General features: G+C 36.7%; 1 protein-coding gene across 1 annotated transcript in view; it reads right to left on the reverse strand.

Annotated features, from left to right (window-relative positions):
* RP1 (RP1 axonemal microtubule associated) overlaps nt 1-8539 on the reverse strand; it is a 204109-nt gene extending 195570 nt beyond the window's left edge. The window contains exons 1-2 of the mRNA XM_088065349.1: nt 8455-8539; nt 8230-8270 (exon numbers count right to left, since the gene is read on the reverse strand). The gene's annotated coding sequence lies outside the window, so the exon portion shown is untranslated. The remainder of the gene's footprint in view (nt 1-8229; nt 8271-8454) is intronic.
* Nucleotides 8540-9496: the final 957 nt, after the last annotated feature.

The raw sequence follows: 9496 nt of genomic DNA on the forward strand, positions 1-9496 counted from the left end.
CAGATGCAACAAATATCTGAGAGCAACACAATGACAGAAGAGGAAAAAAAAAACAAAACAAAACCAACCACAAAAAAAACCCACCACACAAAAAGGCAGCATCAGGGTGCTCTTGTTCTTGTCTAAGTGCAGTAAGTAGCTGTAAATTTATAGTTAAAAGTAAGTAAATAAATTAAGTTAGTTAAAGTAAGTAAATAAAGGTGAAAATGCAGCCATCTGAATAAGGGGATACAGAGGTCAAGCATCTGTGGCCAAGGAGGAGTTGTTCTACCTTCCCGGTGCTCCTCTTTTTACAAACTGTTTCTACAAGGTCTCTTAATTTAATTTGTGCTTTTACAAAGGACCAGCATTACTTGAAATGGAAATACTACAGACCTGCCTTTCGGGCTGTTCTGGGTTGGTAGGTGCCCTAATCAAACAAGTAGAGAAATTTCCCTCTTTGTGTTTTTTGCCTACCTCAGGTGGCTGGCTAAATCAGAGCATCATGTATTCTGTGATGCTAAACCAGCTGGGCAATTGCCAGATTCCCATGCCCTCGAGCAGATTCAGACAGGCTGCCAGGCAAAGCACCAAAGACTTTTCACTCCAGGATCCGTGTTCCCTGTGCTCCCAGGGAGAGGAGTCATGGTGCTGTGCCCCAGGGTGGGGAAGGGGGAGATGATGCTTCCTGCACAACCTGCATCTCAATCAGACATGGAAAAAGCTTTCAGCAGCATGCAGCTCTATATCAAACTACAGGGTGTTATCTACTCATTGAAAAAAACTGGAACATGGCCTTAACTAAAGTTCACTCAGAGTTTTCAAAGCTGAACTACCTTTTTTATTATGTAGCTTGTTTTAAGACCCCTAGCAGCATTTTTCCCTGAGGTGTTGCCTAAACCTTGAGCCAATCAAGGATGCAAAAGGAGAGGCTGCAGGTCTCCTTTGGTGTTATCCACTCTCCTCTAAAAGGCACACTTCATCAAGAGGAGGGACAGCTGTAAAATTGCAACCAAAGTCAGGAAAAGACTGGTTACAGAGCCTTGTGGGATCATTCCAAAATCTTAAATGGGATTAGCAGACATTACCAATAATGAAAGCTGAGCCAATAAAATGAGCTTTATCATTTCAAGATCTTGGTAACAAGAGTTCTACCTTTTTTGTGTGTGTGTTTGCATAGAAAATTAAACTCATTACACTACCCTTAATGGTCACAAGCATGAACAGGTCTCAGTGTTTGAAAATTTATCTTCAGAAGTTAAAGACCAAACAAAAGTTGCAGAAGAAGAGACTTCATAATTTATGTTGCCAAAGGCACCATGAAAGAGCCCTCCCCATCTATCTGTACACATGTGCAAACAAAAGCATTTAGAGAATCATATCTGTATCAGCTACATTTAAGGGTCAGTGTCACAAAGTGAAACACAGTTTAGTGATAATAGTTGCAAGAAATTATTTTTTAAAGCATAGTGATATGTAAATGTGACAGTTCCTCAAGAAGCCACAATCTGAGAGAAAAATAATTTCAAAAGCAAATAATTTTACACAGAATAAAACTAATTACAACCATAAAAAATAATAAAAAGCACAGAAGAATCATAAAAAATGTGATGAGAAAAGACTAACAATCATTTTTAACTAAACCAAGAATAAAGACAATGCAATGGTGTTATAATAAATTTTCTGTGATAATTTGGCACAGAAGAAATATACAATGAATAGCTCACTTCATGCATTGTAAATCAGATGTAGTCATCCATAAGGCTGATGAAATTCTAAATTTTTCAGAAATATTTAAGGAGGTTTCTATATAAAGCTTTAAATTTGGATACTATTTGTTCGATCAGGTTGGAACCATGAGTTGGAAAAGCAAGTGGCAGAGGAATACTTCACAATTTTCAGGCCAGAGGATGCCACAAAATACTCAGACTTAAAGAAAGTCAGTCTGTGTCTTTAATAGCAAATATTACTGATATATTTTCAATGCTATATTTTCAACTTTTAAAAAATTCTGGATAAAATAAAACAGAGCCAGCAGCAGTACTAAGTGAATAAGAAGGCTAAGAACAGTGATTACATACAAATTTATGTGTGTTTACATTAGATCATGGGAACTGGTTTGATAGCTTTTTTGATGTCATTACAAGTCCAGATGATAGTAACAAACAAGGTCAGTGCAGCGTGTTCAGATCCCCAAACTGAGGCAGTTTGATACTTGCTCCACCCGTGCTCTCACCACTCTTACTGTGATGGCAGCCAAAGCCAGGCTGGCTGCATCACTCCCATCCAAAAGCATTGGCATGTGTGCATGTGTGGCATGTGGCATGCAGGGTGTGCTGAGCCCTGGACTAGCATAACCACAAGGCATCAGGACATAAACGGTGTTTTTCATGGGAGTCTATAGGATCAGTGATTATCACCTCCAACTTAATGCCTCTGGAAGAAATAAAAGTCACTCGAGAAGATGTTAAGACTGGGAAAAGGCAACTAACAGAAAGGGCAGAGTCCACTGATACAGAGCAATCAAGATCACATGGCAACATGGACACAAGCAACCCCAACTCCTTTTAAGATAAGCAAATGAAAGTCATGCATAGGAACAAAGACAATGACTTCTGCTCTGGTGATCAGAAGCACCGAAAAGAGTTGTCAAATCAACGTGGATTTCTAGTGAATTTTGTGCCCAGAGGGGTTACTGTGATTCTGAGATGCTTAAAATGAAGACTACTAAACAGGAGCAGAAAACAAGAGCACAATAGTTCCTTTAACTCTGTGTTTGGCAGTGCTGCATATTCCTTTTATTGTTTTGTTTTTTTTTTTTTAAGCATAACCTGTTTTCAAGCTAATATGTTAAAAAGAAAATCTTCTTAAAAAGATCAACTACAATTACATCAAAAATGTGTACAGGGATGATTTAGAGCTTTGATGGTGTAGGATTCAGAGACTTGATATTTTCAAATTAACAGAGAAAAGCTGAAGCAATGATTTGATCATTTTCTTTAAGAACCTGGATGGAGAACAGTGGCACTACAACATTTTTCAAGCTAGTAACAAAGATGCAGTAAGACCCAAAGACTGAAAGCTGAAGCAAAATATTCAGAAGATAAATATTAACAATGACAGTACTTACCTGTTGGTTAAACCATTTTTTTCCTAATATTGAAGAGTAAATACCTAAGACTCACAGATTATTAATATATTGGGGTTTTTTAATTGATGCATTTCCATAATATATTGTATCATGTATTATTCAATTGTAAATTACCTTAATTTTCACTACAGGACAGTTTTTAAATGACACATAAACTATCAGATTGTATTAGATGTAATTATGAATTACACAAGGTTGTCTTACTTTATTAAAATAGACACATGGTAATAATATTGTAAAAATAAATGTATTCAAGATGCAAATGCCTAGATAAGCTTTATGTCAAGGTGCAGTTCAATTTTTGACCAAAGACTGCTAACAATGTAAGATGATTGTTTTTGCATAGACTTCCAAAAAAAACCACCCTCAACTATAGATGAGATCTGGAAAATAATATTTCCAAGGGACAAATCTTAACAATGGAAGGTAAAAGTGTCTTTAAAACAAAATTCTTGGAAAAGTTTAGACACAGGTTCTGCAGTACGACTTGGGGGAAAGGAAATGTACTGGGAAGGTAAAGGGTAGTTTAAGCAAATAAATATCCTGATTTACACACCTCAGTTATATAAAACTCTCAGTATTTCATTTGCAGAGAGAAAATCAAATATTTAAAATATTATCATATCTCTTGATGTATGAACATGTGTGCATTGAATACACTAAAACGGTATTTACTGACAATGATTTGCATCACTTTGTAAATTCTAAATTAAAGCCAAAACAAAAAAAAAAAGGTTAAAATTAAAATATCATTCCTGTCCTCAAAGATCAATTGTTTGGCCTTTTTTAAACTTCCTGTTTTGCTCTATAGGAACTCTTCTTTATCACACTTGATTCAAGGAACATGCTATTATTGTTTTGCTTTGCTTTATTCCCCATCAGCAAAAAAACTACTGCACCTGAACAGGACTCTAAACCCCTTTTCCATACATGTTTTTCTCACAGAATCAACTGACATCAGTAGATTGTTTGCTTTTAACCCTGACATCCCCCCTCCAAACTATTTTTGAAACAAATTTTATTTTAGGATGTCCTGACTCTGATACTAAATTGGAAACCCTGGTGTGAATTTTATAGAACACTATTTCCTTTAATAGAGGATGTTCACAGCTAATCTGTCATCTAAAGGGCAGACAGAGGCCAGAAGGTTAGGAAACCAAGACAGGTGGCCCAGCAGCAGCCTGAAATCTAAACTTTTTTGGCATTTTGTGTTTAGTTATATTAGAAGGAATCAGTTTTCTCACTGTTCCATGTTTTATTAACACTAAAAAAAACCCTCAGCTTTGTAACAGAGTAGGCAAACATTGAGCAGAAGAACTTCCTTGCAGAAAATTCTTCCACCTGGGTAAAGATGGATAGCAAATACCCTGTTTCCCACAGATCTTTTCCCAAGAAGTTATGCCAGGAAATGAAGAATCTGGGTTTGTTCAGGCTTCCCCTCAGCCCTGCAAACACATACTTGTGTTTCTACGTTTGCAACATGCTTTCAAAAAAACATATTGACCTCATCAGCAAATGATGCCAATTCCTCCTCATTCTATTATTATTAATAATGTAACTGAATTAAATTATTGTTCTATTCAGTTCCACTTTTCAATCACTAAAAACTACTAGATTTGTACTTGCCATCTAACCCAGTGTAAGCACACAGCCTGGCCATGTTGTCACCAAAGCAGCCACAAACCGAAGGTTTCTGAAACTCCTCCCTTTCCGAAGCACATCAGCAGTCTCCAGGAGGGCCACACATGTTTTCCCACAGCTCTTACATCCTGCTAAGACCAAGAGATTCTGCAGACAAAGCATGGTTTGTCCTTGTGCAGACAAGACAGGTTGGGGAAGCGGGAGCTAATTCTGTAGAACGGATCATGCATCGAGGACAGCAGCAGAGAGAAATGGGTTACATTGAAGCACATAGAGCTACTGTGCCAAGATTGCACTTAGCTCCACGAGCTGGTGCATTTAGGCAGTAATCAGGAAACAGGATTTTCACTTTGACCCCAGGTGCAATGTAAGTATCGCCCAAATTATGCAGCAAAAATATTCTTGCTCCCAAGAAAACAGATGTAGAGCAGTAGCAAATTCTACTTCGGACTTAAAATGCTACATGTATATTCAGCTCAACACTTGCAAATCTCCATCACCCATGGCATCAAACGCCAGCTCAAAGAGAAGGTGGGGTTTCCCCACAAACCATCAAGCCAGTATGGAACACACAAATACACTGCAACAGCACTTTAGCTTTCACGTCTCTATCACATCAGCCTTCCATTATGTTGAGGATTTTTATTTGGGCACACAATCTGACTTTGAAGGCATCAGCTAGCAAGTCCAATTTGACTTTGCAGACCCCAGCTAGAAAGTCTGCAGAAAAGTTCCTCCTGAAGGTCGTGAATTGCAGAAAAGCAACAGATACAAACTTGCTCAACAAATGTGCTGAAATCAAATGCAGAGATACTGCTAAAGATACAAGGCAGAGTAATTAACCTCCTGAAAAAAATCCAATATGGAACAAATTAACAAGTTACTTTTGTAACTTGTAACAAAACTTTGTAACAGAAAAGTTACTGTTTTCATGTTAAAGGCAGACATCAATCTAGTATTTGGGGAATGGGCTTGCAAAACATAGAAAGAATACAGAAATGTCTGTGTTTATGTGTATGTCTGCAAATGGAACGGAAGTAACTGTTAATAAAAATAATTGCCATGACACAAAATAACTGTTCATCTGTATTACATTGTTTCCATTTATTATCTACCATGTATAAACTATTTTACTAAAAAGGATACACACTGCAGACGAAGCACAGAAACGCAAGATAGGATGTACATTTGGAGAAAATTCCTGACTTTCTGTTCCTTACAATTTCTGTCTTCCCAGACACGTGAGATAAACATAGCTAGACTGACTTCAGCATTTTATGGTTTATAGCCCTCAGTCCCAAAATCTGACAAAACCTGCATGCACAGAGATAAGATATCAAGAATGAAAGAAAAAAAAATGGTTTTCCCCGCTGCATTTTTCTACACTATCCCACTTGTTAACAGTTTCTCACAGAAGTACATTTTGTTTGTAGATGTATTCTTTCTAATTTGGACTTCTACAAGTGACACCAAATGAAATAATTTGTGCATCTATCAACAAATGCTGGAACTTTCAAAAGTGTATCTTCCTAATAGTTTTTCAACACTTCTGATTTTAACTTGGGAGGTCTTTAAATACAAGAATATGATGTCAGACAAATGGAAGACAAGTTTTATAGACTTGAGAACCATGATACTTGATCCATAAATGCCAAACTAATAGGCTTCTTGATTCTCTCTCCTCCCAGTGGCTCTGTACTCATTTTCTGCACAAAATTTGGCATCTCTTTCTTAAGGTAGAAATAACATTTCTACTAATTAAAAGGTTCTTCTAATTAAAAGTTTCTACAGTGACTATAGATTTTTCTATTTGTTGAATTCAGGGCATGCCATTTTATGTTATCTTGAAACATGTTTTTACGCCAGTTAAATATGATTTGCCAGCAATTACCTTTATTTTGGTTTAGCATGTACTTTGTTAATTAGAGTTGTCCCTAATGCGATCTTACCAAGTATTTTAGCTCTGGAGTTTGTAGGCCCCTAAGCTATCATCAGTTTCACAAGTTTCTTAATTTACACCTGCTGAGATAGGATCAGCAGACTTGGGTTTGTTTAAATGAAAATTTCTGTTTGGATTACAGAGGGAGGCTGCCTACCCATGGGCATGCACTTCAGGATAAACAGCCACCATAGGTGGCCACTGTCCATGTGAAAAACATTACAGAAAGTTGGCTGTACAGTAAAAGAAAATAAATGAAGGTACACTACAAGACAAGCATTTACATTTACTGTATTTCAAACAATACAACACTGGTTTTGTTAAATTGGGCATTACACTTCCATAAGCATTATAAAGGCCTTTACTGACAAGATACTGCAGTGATGTGTATGAGAGAACAGCTACACACAGACCAAAGCTTTCAAAACTGACTAGCAGATGTTAGCCTATCAATTTAATGTCTTATTTTCGAGAGTCCAAGTGTTCAGTTTTTGAGAAACACAAATCAAACAAAAGCATTTCCACACATATATGACATAAAGGCATGTTAGAGTATTTTAAAATGAATAGGAAATTCATTTTCAGGTTTGTTATTAATAATCTTTACCCCAAAAGTTGGTTTTTGGTGAATCTTTTTAATAGGAAGAATCAAGAACTGTTATTCATTGTTTATGAAAATATTTTAAAATTAATTTCCAGAAAATACCTTAATGCTGTTTCTAAATAAATAATAAAACAATAAAAATAAATCAGAATATAGCTTTGTTTTGTAAATTAAAGAAACAGTCAAGTATTATAAAGTCAAATTTACAACTAAAGAAATCTGCATTAAGTAAAACTTTACATAATATTATCATCTTTTCTGCAAATGCATTTATGATAAAAACAACTAATTTAATCCAGTTTAAAGTGTTTGGATTAATCTAAAGAAAATGTACTCCTTATTTACATTACCTGAAGACTTAAATACTTAATCATGACTGCCTGTGTTAGAGACTTGTTTGTATTGGGTTTTTTTTCCTAATATGATTCAACTACCATGTTTGATTTAGAGATTTTCTCCCTACTGCAATGTATTTAAATAAATTTGGCAACTAGGGGCATAACACAATAACCTGGCCCTGTAAAAGGTTAAAGTCAACAATCACAAAGCTTTTAGTTGTGAAAACAACCAGTAAATCTTGAGGCAAGCCAATAACATTTTCTTCTACTTTCTCACCAATTAAGTGAGATCCTGTTTCCTAGTCTGAGGTGCATGCAGGTTATCAGGTGTGTGTGTGTGCCTTTAGGATTAGTCATGTTCATGGCAATAAAATTAGCAGGAGGAACTGGGAAGAGTTTACACAGTCCAATTCCAGCTTTTCCATGCTCCATCTCTCATGTCACAAAATACTACACAGTCATTTCATTTCCACCGATTGCTGCCTGGACATTCACTACAGGAATAATTATGAATCATGCGTAGAGTGTATCACAGAAGGCCATTTTCTTTGGCTCTAATAGATATTAAATTACTTACCATAAGTCATCTCTGCTTCTCAATCTCTTCAGAAGGCATGACTGTAGAAAAATTCACAGACACATGGGGATTGAGTCAAGAGAAACATCAACAATGAGCAGACTTTATCAGCAGTGGAAAACAGCTCTAGGGCTATGATACATTTTTTTGCAATTCAATTACTATTTCTCTCTAAAAAGAACTGCTCCAGCAGTGATCTTGTACTCAGCACTGCTGTGGCCACACCTCAAATGCTGCACTCAGTTTTGGGCCCCTCACTACTACAAAGATGTCGAGGTGCTGCAACATATCCTGGGAAGGGAAAGAGAGCTGGTGCAGGGCCTGGAGCACGAGTTCCATGAGGATCAGCTGAGGGAGCTGGGGTTGTTTCATCTGGAGAAAAGGAGGCTCAGGTGGGTCCTTATCACTCTACAACTACCTGAAAAGAGATTGTAGAGAGGTGGGGTTCATTCTCCTCTCCTAGGTAACAAGTGATAGAATGAGAGGAGATGGCCTCAAGTTATGCCAGGGGAAGTTTAGGTTGGATATTAAGAAAAATGTCTTCACAGAAGGCATTGCCAAGCCTTGGAACAGGCTGTCCAGGGGTTCACTACCCCTGGAGGCATTTAAAGGATGAGCAGATGTGGCACTCAGGGACATGGTTTAGTGGTAGGCTTGGCAGTGCCAGGTTAGCAGCTGGACTCAATAAATAAAGTATTTTCCAACCTAAATGTTTCTACAATTCTAAGGCCATGCCCTTCTCTGTTCAACAGATAGAACTTTGCTAATAAGGAGCTCTCTACAGGAGACTGTCAGCAAACAGAGGTATCAAGTACTTTATTTAATAGGCACTAAATTGTGAAAAATACTGATCCATTCATTTTTCCAGGTAAGGTGCAGTGAGAAAAAAAAATGAAAGGTAATAATTTTTTAATATTTCTATGCACATATATACACATTTCTTTCCACTGTAATGTCTGCAGAAAAATATAGTCCTGTGATACTTAGTTTTGCTCACTATGTGCTTCCAAAAATCATAACTTCTCTTAAATAGGAGTAAACTGAGTATTATTCTTCCTTTACTCAAATCTCTGACTTTCATTATGGCTGGTCTCTTCATTGCAATCTCCTTCTGCGTTAGGGGGATTTTATACTTTACTTAATTATACAATATCTAGCATGGGGCTCTTTTCTGGTCATCCTCTTCCATGACACAGATGATAATCTTAAAACAATGTCATGTTATATGATTAAAAATATAAGATTCAAACCAATTTTTTACTGACAA

This window comes from Pseudopodoces humilis, chromosome 1 (assembly GCF_049639895.1).
Source record: "Pseudopodoces humilis isolate 2021_Gansu_Grassland_sample_001 chromosome 1, ASM4963989v1, whole genome shotgun sequence".
NCBI lineage: Eukaryota > Metazoa > Chordata > Aves > Passeriformes > Paridae > Pseudopodoces > Pseudopodoces humilis.